The sequence below is a fragment of the Lepisosteus platostomus genome, chromosome 9, assembly GCF_059453375.1.
Source record: "Lepisosteus platostomus isolate fLepPlt1 chromosome 9, fLepPlt1.hap1, whole genome shotgun sequence".
Classification (NCBI taxonomy): domain Eukaryota; kingdom Metazoa; phylum Chordata; class Actinopteri; order Semionotiformes; family Lepisosteidae; genus Lepisosteus; species Lepisosteus platostomus.
Window position 1 is genome coordinate 33,551,616 of NC_142619.1, and position 12,039 is coordinate 33,563,654.

Here is a 12,039-nt window from a genome sequence, read left to right on the forward strand (position 1 = left end):
TAAGTGTGAAACCAACCACCTTGCAAGTAAGTCAGGGATGGCCATAAGGCCATAGAAAAAAGAAGGAAAAAACACATCTAAGAAAGAAAATCCGAGAATATGATAAAAACCTCCCCCTCGCAGACAGAGACGAGTTTCCCTGTCCTCCAATAGAGTCTGGTTTAAATAGCCTTGGCTCCACCCCCAGCTTGCCTTGATTGACTGGCTACCTCCTTTTTAAGCCAAGGGAAGGCACAGCTCTGTATCCAGACTCAAAATGGCGGTACAACAATTCAGGACAGACTATGTATCTTGATAGGAAAGAAAAACAGGACCACTGAACGACAAATACAACCTCAAGAGAGGTCATGGGACGACGGCCTGGACTGCCATCGTCACGTTAATCTTTGTCGAGTTGCACGGGTGCTTTGGGTTTCATTTGTTGTTTCAGACGCATTTCAGATCTTCAGTGCGACCAGACTCTCTTAATTTTGCTATCATATACGGTAGATTCCCAAAGAGCTACTATTTCTATAATTGGGGGAACGTTAAGAAAGAATCATTTTGTGTTTAAAACTCAGATGCTCCTTTAATTTGCTCGTGCATTCAATCAAAACCCTGTGAAAGCGGTCCAACAAAAAATTGGTCGGATTCTAGTAAAATCTCTGTACATGTGGAAGAATCAACTGAATGCTAAGTTAAATTAAAAAGTCTCCTCAACTACCATTTCAGTTCCTTGACATTGTAGGTGGAAGAACCACAATCCAACTTTTCAACAGCTTTGAGCGCATTTTACAGGCCTAAGGACCATGTTAGGACATATCATCTGTTATACACGCGAGAACACATCTGGGTTGCAAATTGATCTCGTAAAAGCAACGGTGGGGATCGGAAAGGGGGCACCCGGATTTGAACCGGAGACCTCTTGATCTGCAGTCAAATGCTCTACCACTGAGCTATACCCCCCATGGAAACACCTTGCTGTCTAAGTGCTCTGATTGGTTTTTTTCCAATCAGGCTCAAGACAAGCAATACTAAGAAGGATAACATTGGGGGGAGTTGCTTTTCATGATGATATTAGAGCATGTCCCAGAAGGACGGCTAAGTGTGAAACCAACCATCTTGCAAGTAAGTCAGGGATGGCCATAAGGCCATAGAAAAAAGAAGGAAAAAACAGATCTAGGAAAGAAAATCCGGGAATATGATAAAAACCTCCCCCTCGCAGACAGAGACGAGTTTCCCTGTCCTCCAATAGAGTCTGGTTTAAATAGCCTTGGCTCCACCCCCAGCTTGCCTTGATTGACTGGCTACCTCCTTTTTAAGCCAAGGGAAGGCACAGCTCTGTATCCAGACTCAAAATGGCGGTACAACAATTCAGGACAGACTATGTATCTTGATAGGAAAGAAAAACAGGACCACTGAACGACAAATACAACCTCAAGAGAGGTCATGGGACGACGGCCTGGACTGCCATCGTCACGTTAATCTTTGTCGAGTTGCACGGGTGCTTTGGGTTTCATTTGTTGTTTCAGACACTTTTCAGATCTTCAGTGCGACCAGACTCTCTTAATTTTGCTATCATATACGGTAGATTCCCAAAGAGCTACTATTTCTATAATTGGGGGAACGTTAAGAAAGAATCATTTTGTGTTTAAAACTCAGATGCTCCTTTAATTTGCTCGTGCATTCAATCAAAACCCTGTGAAAGCGGTCCAACAAAAAATTGGTCGGATTCTAGTAAAATCTCTGTACATGTGGAAGAATCAACTGAATGCTAAGTTAAATTAAAAAGTCTCCGCAACTACCATTTCAGTTCCTTGACATTGTAGGTGGAAGAACCACAATCCAACTTTGAAACAGCTTTGAGCGCATTTTACAGGCCTAAGGACCATGTTAGGACATATCATCTGTTATACACGCGAGAACACATCTGGGTTGCAAATTGATCTCGTAAAAGCAACGGTGGGGATCGGAAAGGGGGCACCCGGATTTGAACCGGAGACCTCTTGATCTGCAGTCAAATGCTCTACCGCTGAGCTATACCCCCCATGGAAACACCTTGCTGTCTAAGTGCTCTGATTGGTTTTTTTCCAATCAGGCTCAAGACAAGCAATACTAAGAAGGATAACATTGGGGGGAGTTGCTTTTCATGATGATATTAGAGCATGTCCCAGAAGGACGGCTAAGTGTGAAACCAACCACCTTGCAAGTAAGTCAGGGATGGCCATAAGGCCATAGAAAAAAGAAGGAAAAAACACATCTAAGAAAGAAAATCCGAGAATATGATAAAAACCTCCCCCTCGCAGACAGAGACGAGTTTCCCTGTCCTCCAATAGAGTCTGGTTTAAATAGCCTTGGCTCCACCCCCAGCTTGCCTTGATTGACTGGCTACCTCCTTTTTAAGCCAAGGGAAGGCACAGCTCTGTATCCAGACTCAAAATGGCGGTACAACAATTCAGGACAGACTATGTATCTTGATAGGAAAGAAAAACAGGACCACTGAACGACAAATACAACCTCAAGAGAGGTCATGGGACGACGGCCTGGACTGCCATCGTCACGTTAATCTTTGTCGAGTTGCACGGGTGCTTTGGGTTTCATTTGTTGTTTCAGACGCATTTCAGATCTTCAGTGCGACCAGACTCTCTTAATTTTGCTATCATATACGGTAGATTCCCAAAGAGCTACTATTTCTATAATTGGGGGAACGTTAAGAAAGAATCATTTTGTGTTTAAAACTCAGATGCTCCTTTAATTTGCTCGTGCATTCAATCAAAACCCTGTGAAAGCGGTCCAACAAAAAATTGGTCGGATTCTAGTAAAATCTCTGTACATGTGGAAGAATCAACTGAATGCTAAGTTAAATTAAAAAGTCTCCGCAACTACCATTTCAGTTCCTTGACATTGTAGGTGGAAGAACCACAATCCAACTTTTCAACAGCTTTGAGCGCATTTTACAGGCCTAAGGACCATGTTAGGAGATATCATCTGTTATACACGCGAGAACACATCTGGGTTGCAAATTGATCTCGTAAAAGCAACGGTGGGGATCGGAAAGGGGGCACCCGGATTTGAACCGGAGACCTCTTGATCTGCAGTCAAATGCTCTACCACTGAGCTATACCCCCCATGGAAACACCTTGCTGTCTAAGTGCTCTGATTGGTTTTTTTCCAATCAGGCTCAAGACAAGCAATACTAAGAAGGATAACATTGGGGGGAGTTGCTTTTCATGATGATATTAGAGCATGTCCCAGAAGGACGGCTAAGTGTGAAACCAACCACCTTGCAAGTAAGTCAGGGATGGCCATAAGGCCATAGAAAAAAGAAGGAAAAAACAGATCTAGGAAAGAAAATCCGGGAATATGATAAAAACCTCCCCCTCGCAGACAGAGACGAGTTTCCCTGTCCTCCAATAGAGTCTGGTTTAAATAGCCTTGGCTCCACCCCCAGCTTGCCTTGATTGACTGGCTACCTCCTTTTTAAGCCAAGGGAAGGCACAGCTCTGTATCCAGACTCAAAATGGCGGTACAAGAATTCAGGACAGACTATGTATCTTGATAGGAAAGAAAAACAGGACCACTGAACGACAAATACAACCTCAAGAGAGGTCATGGGACGACGGCCTGGACTGCCATCGTCACGTTAATCTTTGTCGAGTTGCACGGGTGCTTTGGGTTTCATTTGTTGTTTCAGACACTTTTCAGATCTTCAGTGCGACCAGACTCTCTTAATTTTGCTATCATATACGGTAGATTCCCAAAGAGCTACTATTTCTATAATTGGGGGAACGTTAAGAAAGAATCATTTTGTGTTTAAAACTCAGATGCTCCTTTAATTTGCTCGTGCATTCAATCAAAACCCTGTGAAAGCGGTCCAACAAAAAATTGGTCGGATTCTAGTAAAATCTCTGTACATGTGGAAGAATCAACTGAATGCTAAGTTAAATTAAAAAGTCTCCGCAACTACCATTTCAGTTCCTTGACATTGTAGGTGGAAGAACCACAATCCAACTTTGAAACAGCTTTGAGCGCATTTTACAGGCCTAAGGACCATGTTAGGACATATCATCTGTTATACACGCGAGAACACATCTGGGTTGCAAATTGATCTCGTAAAAGCAACGGTGGGGATCGGAAAGGGGGCACCCGGATTTGAACCGGAGACCTCTTGATCTGCAGGCAAATGCTCTACCACTGAGCTATACCCCCCATGGAAACACCTTGCTGTCTAAGTGCTCTGATTGGTTTTTTTCCAATCAGGCTCAAGACAAGCAATACTAAGAAGGATAACATTTGGGGGGAGTTGCATTTCATGATGATATTAGAGCATGTCCCAGAAGGACGGCTAGCTGTGAAACCAACCACCTTGCAAGTAAGTCAGGGATGGCCATAAGGCCATAGAAAAAAGAAGGAAAAAACACATCTAAGAAAGAAAATCCGAGAATATGATAAAAACCTCCCCCTCGCAGACAGAGACGAGTTTCCCTGTCCTCCAATAGAGTCTGGTTTAAATAGCCTTGGCTCCACCCCCAGCTTGCCTTGATTGACTGGCTACCTCCTTTTTAAGCCAAGGGAAGGCACAGCTCTGTATCCAGACTCAAAATGGCGGTACAACAATTCAGGACAGACTATGTATCTTGATAGGAAAGAAAAACAGGACCACTGAACGACAAATACAACCTCAAGAGAGGTCATGGGACGACGGCCTGGACTGCCATCGTCACGTTAATCTTTGTCGAGTTGCACGGGTGCTTTGGGTTTCATTTGTTGTTTCAGACGCATTTCAGATCTTCAGTGCGACCAGACTCTCTTAATTTTGCTATCATATACGGTAGATTCCCAAAGAGCTACTATTTCTATAATTGGGGGAACGTTAAGAAAGAATGATTTTGTGTTTAAAACTCAGATGCTCCTTTAATTTGCTCGTGCATTCAATCAAAACCCTGTGAAAGCGGTCCAACAAAAAATTGGTCGGATTCTAGTAAAATCTCTGTACATGTGGAAGAATCAACTGAATGCTAAGTTAAATTAAAAAGTCTCCGCAACTACCATTTCAGTTCCTTGACATTGTAGGTGGAAGAACCACAATCCAACTTTGAAACAGCTTTGAGCGCATTTTACGGGCCTAAGGACCATGTTAGGACATATCATCTGTTATACACGCGAGAACACATCTGGGTTGCAAATTGATCTCGTAAAAGCAACGGTGGGGATCGGAAAGGGGGCACCCGGATTTGAACCGGAGACCTCTTGATCTGCAGTCAAATGCTCTACCACTGAGCTATACCCCCCATGGAAACACCTTGCTGTCTAAGTGCTCTGATTGGTTTTTTTCCAATCAGGCTCAAGACAAGCAATACTAAGAAGGATAACATTGGGGGGAGTTGCTTTTCATGATGATATTAGAGCATGTCCCAGAAGGACGGCTAAGTGTGAAACCAACCACCTTGCAAGTAAGTCAGGGATGGCCATAAGGCCATAGAAAAAAGAAGGAAAAACACATCTAAGAAAGAAAATCCGAGAATATGATAAAAACCTCCCCCTCGCAGACAGAGACGAGTTTCCCTGTCCTCCAATAGAGTCTGGTTTAAATAGCCTTGGCTCCACCCCCAGCTTGCCTTGATTGACTGGCTACCTCCTTTTTAAGCCAAGGGAAGGCACAGCTCTGTATCCAGACTCAAAATGGCGGTACAACAATTCAGGACAGACTATGTATCTTGATAGGAAAGAAAAACAGGACCACTGAACGACAAATACAACCTCAAGAGAGGTCATGGGACGACGGCCTGGACTGCCATCGTCACGTTAATCTTTGTCGAGTTGCACGGGTGCTTTGGGTTTCATTTGTTGTTTCAGACGCATTTCAGATCTTCAGTGCGACCAGACTCTCTTAATTTTGCTATCATATACGGTAGATTCCCAAAGAGCTACTATTTCTATAATTGGGGGAACGTTAAGAAAGAATCATTTTGTGTTTAAAACTCAGATGCTCCTTTAATTTGCTCGTGCATTCAATCAAAACCCTGTGAAAGCGGTCCAACAAATAATTGGTCGGATTCTAGTAAAATCTCTGTACATGTGGAAGAATCAACTGAATGCTAAGTTAAATTAAAAAGTCTCCGCAACTACCATTTCAGTTCCTTGACATTGTAGGTGGAAGAACCACAATCCAACTTTTCAACAGCTTTGAGCGCATTTTACAGGCCTAAGGACCATGTTAGGACATATCATCTGTTATACACGCGAGAACACATCTGGGTTGCAAATTGATCTCGTAAAAGCAACGGTGGGGATCGGAAAGGGGGCACCAGGATTTGAACCAGAGACCTCTTGATCTGCAGTCAAATGCTCTACCACTGAGCTATACCCCCTATGGAAACACCTTGCTGTCTAAGTGCTCTGATTGGTTTTTTTCCAATCAGGCTCAAGGCAAGCAATACTAAGAAGGATAACATTTGGGGGGAGTTGCTTTTCATGATGATATTAGAGCATGTCCCAGAAGGACGGCTAAGTGTGAAACCAACCACCTTGCAAGTAAGTCAGGGATAGCCATAAGGCCATAGAAAAAAGAAAGAAAAAACACATCTAAGAAAGAAAATCCGAGAATATGATAAAAACCTCCCCCTCGCAGACAGAGACGAGTTTCCCTGTCCTCCAATAGAGTCTGGTTTAAATAGCCTTGGCTCCACCCCCAGCTTGCCTTGATTGACTGGCTACCTCCTTTTTAAGCCAAGGGAAGGCACAGCTCTGTATCCAGACTCAAAATGGCGGTACAACAATTCAGGACAGACTATGTATCTTGATAGGAAAGAAAAACAGGACCACTGAACGACAAATACAACCTCAAGAGAGGTCATGGGACGACGGCCTGGACTGCCATCGTCACGTTAATCTTTGTCGAGTTGCACGGGTGCTTTGGGTTTCATTTGTTGTTTCAGACGCATTTCAGATCTTCAGTGCGACCAGACTCTCTTAATTTTGCTATCATATACGGTAGATTCCCAAAGAGCTACTATTTCTATAATTGGGGGAACGTTAAGAAAGAATCATTTTGTGTTTAAAACTCAGATGCTCCTTTAATTTGCTCGTGCATTCAATCAAAACCCTGTGAAAGCGGTCCAACAAATAATTGGTCGGATTCTAGTAAAATCTCTGTACATGTGGAAGAATCAACTGAATGCTAAGTTAAATTAAAAAGTCTCCGCAACTACCATTTCAGTTCCTCGACATTGTAGGTGGAAGAACCACAATCCAACTTTTCAACAGCTTTGAGCGCATTTTACAGGCCTAAGGACCATGTTAGGACATATCATCTGTTATACACGCGAGAACACATCTGGGTTGCAAATTGATCTCGTAAAAGCAACGGTGGGGATCGGAAAGGGGGCACCCGGATTTGAACCAGAGACCTCTTGATCTGCAGTCAAATGCTCTACCACTGAGCTATACCCCCTATGGAAACACCTTGCTGTCTAAGTGCTCTGATTGGTTTTTTTCCAATCAGGCTCAAGGCAAGCAATACTAAGAAGGATAACATTTGGGGGGAGTTGCTTTTCATGATGATATTAGAGCATGTCCCAGAAGGACGGCTAAGTGTGAAACCAACCACCTTGCAAGTATGTCAGGGATAGCCATAAGGCCATAGAAAAAAGAAAGAAAAAACACATCTAAGAAAGAAAATCCGAGAATATGATAAAAACCTCCCCCTCGCAGACAGAGACGAGTTTCCCTGTCCTCCAATAGAGTCTGGTTTAAATAGCCTTGGCTCCACCCCCAGCTTGCCTTGATTGACTGGCTACCTCCTTTTTAAGCCAAGGGAAGGCACAGCTCTGTATCCAGACTCAAAATGGCGGTACAACAATTCAGGACAGACTATGTATCTTGATAGGAAAGAAAAACAGGACCACTGAACGACAAATACAACCTCAAGAGAGGTCATGGGACGACGGCCTAGACTGCCATCGTCACGTTAATCTTTGTCGAGTTGCACGGGTGCTTTGGGTTTCATTTGTTGTTTCAGACGCATTTCAGATCTTCAGTGCGACCAGACTCTCTTAATTTTGCTATCATATACGGTAGATTCCCAAAGAGCTACTATTTCTATAATTGGGGGAACGTTAAGAAAGAATCATTTTGTGTTTAAAACTCAGATGCTCCTTTAATTTGCTCGTGCATTCAATCAAAACCCTGTGAAAGCGGTCCAACAAAAAATTGGTCGGATTCTAGTAAAATCTCTGTACATGTGGAAGAATCAACTGAATGCTAAGTTAAATTAAAAAGTCTCCGCAACTACCATTTCAGTTCCTTGACATTGTAGGTGGAAGAACCACAATCCAACTTTGAAACAGCTTTGAGCGCATTTTACAGGCCTAAGGACCATGTTAGGACATATCATCTGTTATACACGCGAGAACACATCTGGGTTGCAAATTGATCTCGTAAAAGCAACGGTGGGGATCGGAAAGGGGGCACCCGGATTTGAACCAGAGACCTCTTGATCTGCAGTCAAATGCTCTACCACTGAGCTATACCCCCCATGGAAACACCTTGCTGTCTAAGTGCTCTGATTGGTTTTTTTCCAATCAGGCTCAAGACAAGCAATACTAAGAAGGATAACATTGGGGGGAGTTGCTTTTCATGATGATATTAGAGCATGTCCCAGAAGGACGGCTAAGTGTGAAACCAACCACCTTGCAAGTAAGTCAGGGATGGCCATAAGGCCATAGAAAAAAGAAGGAAAAAACACATCTAAGAAAGAAAATCCGAGAATATGATAAAAACCTCCCCCTCGCAGACAGAGACGAGTTTCCCTGTCCTCCAATAGAGTCTGGTTTAAATAGCCTTGGCTCCACCCCCAGCTTGCCTTGATTGACTGGCTACCTCCTTTTTAAGCCAAGGGAAGGCACAGCTCTGTATCCAGACTCAAAATGGCGGTACAACAATTCAGGACAGACTATGTATCTTGATAGGAAAGAAAAACAGGACCACTGAACGACAAATACAACCTCAAGAGAGGTCATGGGACGACGGCCTGGACTGCCATCGTCACGTTAATCTTTGTCGAGTTGCACGGGTGCTTTGGGTTTCATTTGTTGTTTCAGACGCATTTCAGATCTTCAGTGCGACCAGACTCTCTTAATTTTGCTATCATATACGGTAGATTCCCAAAGAGCTACTATTTCTATAATTGGGGGAACGTTAAGAAAGAATCATTTTGTGTTTAAAACTCAGATGCTCCTTTAATTTGCTCGTGCATTCAATCAAAACCCTGTGAAAGCGGTCCAACAAATAATTGGTCGGATTCTAGTAAAATCTCTGTACATGTGGAAGAATCAACTGAATGCTAAGTTAAATTAAAAAGTCTCCGCAACTACCATTTCAGTTCCTTGACATTGTAGGTGGAAGAACCACAATCCAACTTTTCAACAGCTTTGAGCGCATTTTACAGGCCTAAGGACCATGTTAGGACATATCATCTGTTATACACGCGAGAACACATCTGGGTTGCAAATTGATCTCGTAAAAGCAACGGTGGGGATCGGAAAGGGGGCACCAGGATTTGAACCAGAGACCTCTTGATCTGCAGTCAAATGCTCTACCACTGAGCTATACCCCCTATGGAAACACCTTGCTGTCTAAGTGCTCTGATTGGTTTTTTTCCAATCAGGCTCAAGGCAAGCAATACTAAGAAGGATAACATTTGGGGGGAGTTGCTTTTCATGATGATATTAGAGCATGTCCCAGAAGGACGGCTAAGTGTGAAACCAACCACCTTGCAAGTAAGTCAGGGATAGCCATAAGGCCATAGAAAAAAGAAAGAAAAAACACATCTAAGAAAGAAAATCCGAGAATATGATAAAAACCTCCCCCTCGCAGACAGAGACGAGTTTCCCTGTCCTCCAATAGAGTCTGGTTTAAATAGCCTTGGCTCCACCCCCAGCTTGCCTTGATTGACTGGCTACCTCCTTTTTAAGCCAAGGGAAGGCACAGCTCTGTATCCAGACTCAAAATGGCGGTACAACAATTCAGGACAGACTATGTATCTTGATAGGAAAGAAAAACAGGACCACTGAACGACAAATACAACCTCAAGAGAGGTCATGGGACGACGGCCTGGACTGCCATCGTCACGTTAATCTTTGTCGAGTTGCACGGGTGCTTTGGGTTTCATTTGTTGTTTCAGACGCATTTCAGATTATCAGTGCGACCAGACTCTCTTAATTTTGCTATCATATACGGTAGATTCCCAAAGAGCTACTATTTCTATAATTGGGGGAACGTTAAGAAAGAATCATTTTGTGTTTAAAACTCAGATGCTCCTTTAATTTGCTCGTGCATTCAATCAAAACCCTGTGAAAGCGGTCCAACAAATAATTGGTCGGATTCTAGTAAAATCTCTGTACATGTGGAAGAATCAACTGAATGCTAAGTTAAATTAAAAAGTCTCCGCAACTACCATTTCAGTTCCTCGACATTGTAGGTGGAAGAACCACAATCCAACTTTTCAACAGCTTTGAGCGCATTTTACAGGCCTAAGGACCATGTTAGGACATATCATCTGTTATACACGCGAGAACACATCTGGGTTGCAAATTGATCTCGTAAAAGCAACGGTGGGGATCGGAAAGGGGGCACCCGGATTTGAACCAGAGACCTCTTGATCTGCAGTCAAATGCTCTACCACTGAGCTATACCCCCTATGGAAACACCTTGCTGTCTAAGTGCTCTGATTGGTTTTTTTCCAATCAGGCTCAAGGCAAGCAATACTAAGAAGGATAACATTTGGGGGGAGTTGCTTTTCATGATGATATTAGAGCATGTCCCAGAAGGACGGCTAAGTGTGAAACCAACCACCTTGCAAGTATGTCAGGGATAGCCATAAGGCCATAGAAAAAAGAAAGAAAAAACACATCTAAGAAAGAAAATCCGAGAATATGATAAAAACCTCCCCCTCGCAGACAGAGACGAGTTTCCCTGTCCTCCAATAGAGTCTGGTTTAAATAGCCTTGGCTCCACCCCCAGCTTGCCTTGATTGACTGGCTACCTCCTTTTTAAGCCAAGGGAAGGCACAGCTCTGTATCCAGACTCAAAATGGCGGTACAACAATTCAGGACAGACTATGTATCTTGATAGGAAAGAAAAACAGGACCACTGAACGACAAATACAACCTCAAGAGAGGTCATGGGACGACGGCCTGGACTGCCATCGTCACGTTAATCTTTGTCGAGTTGCACGGGTGCTTTGGGTTTCATTTGTTGTTTCAGACGCATTTCAGATCTTCAGTGCGACCAGACTCTCTTAATTTTGCTATCATATACGGTAGATTCCCAAAGAGCTACTATTTCTATAATTGGGGGAACGTTAAGAAAGAATCATTTTGTGTTTAAAACTCAGATGCTCCTTTAATTTGCTCGTGCATTCAATCAAAACCCTGTGAAAGCGGTCCAACAAAAAATTGGTCGGATTCTAGTAAAATCTCTGTACATGTGGAAGAATCAACTGAATGCTAAGTTAAATTAAAAATTCTCCGCAACTACCATTTCAGTTCCTCGACATTGTAGGTGGAAGAACCACAATCCAACTTTTAAACAGCTTTGAGCGCATTTTACAGGCCTAAGGACCATGTTAGGACATATCAACTGTTATACACGCGAGAACACATCTGGGTTGCAAATTGATCTCGTAAAAGCAACGGTGGGGATCGGAAAGGGGGCACCCGGATTTGAACCGGAGACCTCTTGATCTGCAGTCAAATGCTCTACCACTGAGCTATACCCCCCATGGAAACACCTTGCTGTCTAAGTGCTCTGATTGGTTTTTTTCCAATCAGGCTCAAGGCAAGCAATACTAAGAAGGATAACATTTGGGGGGAGTTGCTTTTCATGATGATATTAGAGCATGTCCCAGAAGGACGGCTAAGTGTGAAACCAACCACCTTGCAAGTAAGTCAGGGATGGCCATAAGGCCATAGAAAAAAGAAAGAAAAAACACATCTAAGAAAGAAAATCCGAGAATATGATAAAAACCTCCCCCTCGCAGACAGAGACGAGTTTCCCTGT

At 43.3% G+C, this 12,039-nt stretch overlaps 11 non-coding genes across 11 annotated transcripts; all 11 read right to left on the reverse strand.

The window, feature by feature from the left end:
* Window positions 1–873: 873 nt before the first annotated feature.
* On the reverse strand, window positions 874–945 carry trnac-gca (transfer RNA cysteine (anticodon GCA)). The gene has a single exon. It is a non-coding gene; the product is annotated as a tRNA-Cys (tRNA).
* Window positions 946–1,954: 1,009 nt separating this feature from the next.
* On the reverse strand, window positions 1,955–2,026 carry trnac-gca (transfer RNA cysteine (anticodon GCA)). The gene has a single exon. It is a non-coding gene; the product is annotated as a tRNA-Cys (tRNA).
* Window positions 2,027–3,035: 1,009 nt separating this feature from the next.
* Window positions 3,036–3,107, reverse strand: trnac-gca (transfer RNA cysteine (anticodon GCA)). The gene has a single exon. It is a non-coding gene; the product is annotated as a tRNA-Cys (tRNA).
* A 1,009-nt stretch (window positions 3,108–4,116) lies between these two features.
* trnac-gca (transfer RNA cysteine (anticodon GCA)) lies at window positions 4,117–4,188 on the reverse strand. Its single transcript has one exon. It is a non-coding gene; the product is annotated as a tRNA-Cys (tRNA).
* Window positions 4,189–5,198: 1,010 nt separating this feature from the next.
* trnac-gca (transfer RNA cysteine (anticodon GCA)) lies at window positions 5,199–5,270 on the reverse strand. Its single transcript has one exon. It is a non-coding gene; the product is annotated as a tRNA-Cys (tRNA).
* A 1,008-nt stretch (window positions 5,271–6,278) lies between these two features.
* trnac-gca (transfer RNA cysteine (anticodon GCA)) lies at window positions 6,279–6,350 on the reverse strand. The gene has a single exon. It is a non-coding gene; the product is annotated as a tRNA-Cys (tRNA).
* A 1,010-nt stretch (window positions 6,351–7,360) lies between these two features.
* Window positions 7,361–7,432, reverse strand: trnac-gca (transfer RNA cysteine (anticodon GCA)). The gene has a single exon. It is a non-coding gene; the product is annotated as a tRNA-Cys (tRNA).
* A 1,010-nt stretch (window positions 7,433–8,442) lies between these two features.
* On the reverse strand, window positions 8,443–8,514 carry trnac-gca (transfer RNA cysteine (anticodon GCA)). Its single transcript has one exon. It is a non-coding gene; the product is annotated as a tRNA-Cys (tRNA).
* Window positions 8,515–9,523: 1,009 nt separating this feature from the next.
* trnac-gca (transfer RNA cysteine (anticodon GCA)) lies at window positions 9,524–9,595 on the reverse strand. The gene has a single exon. It is a non-coding gene; the product is annotated as a tRNA-Cys (tRNA).
* A 1,010-nt stretch (window positions 9,596–10,605) lies between these two features.
* Window positions 10,606–10,677, reverse strand: trnac-gca (transfer RNA cysteine (anticodon GCA)). The gene has a single exon. It is a non-coding gene; the product is annotated as a tRNA-Cys (tRNA).
* Window positions 10,678–11,687: 1,010 nt separating this feature from the next.
* Window positions 11,688–11,759, reverse strand: trnac-gca (transfer RNA cysteine (anticodon GCA)). Its single transcript has one exon. It is a non-coding gene; the product is annotated as a tRNA-Cys (tRNA).
* Window positions 11,760–12,039: the final 280 nt, after the last annotated feature.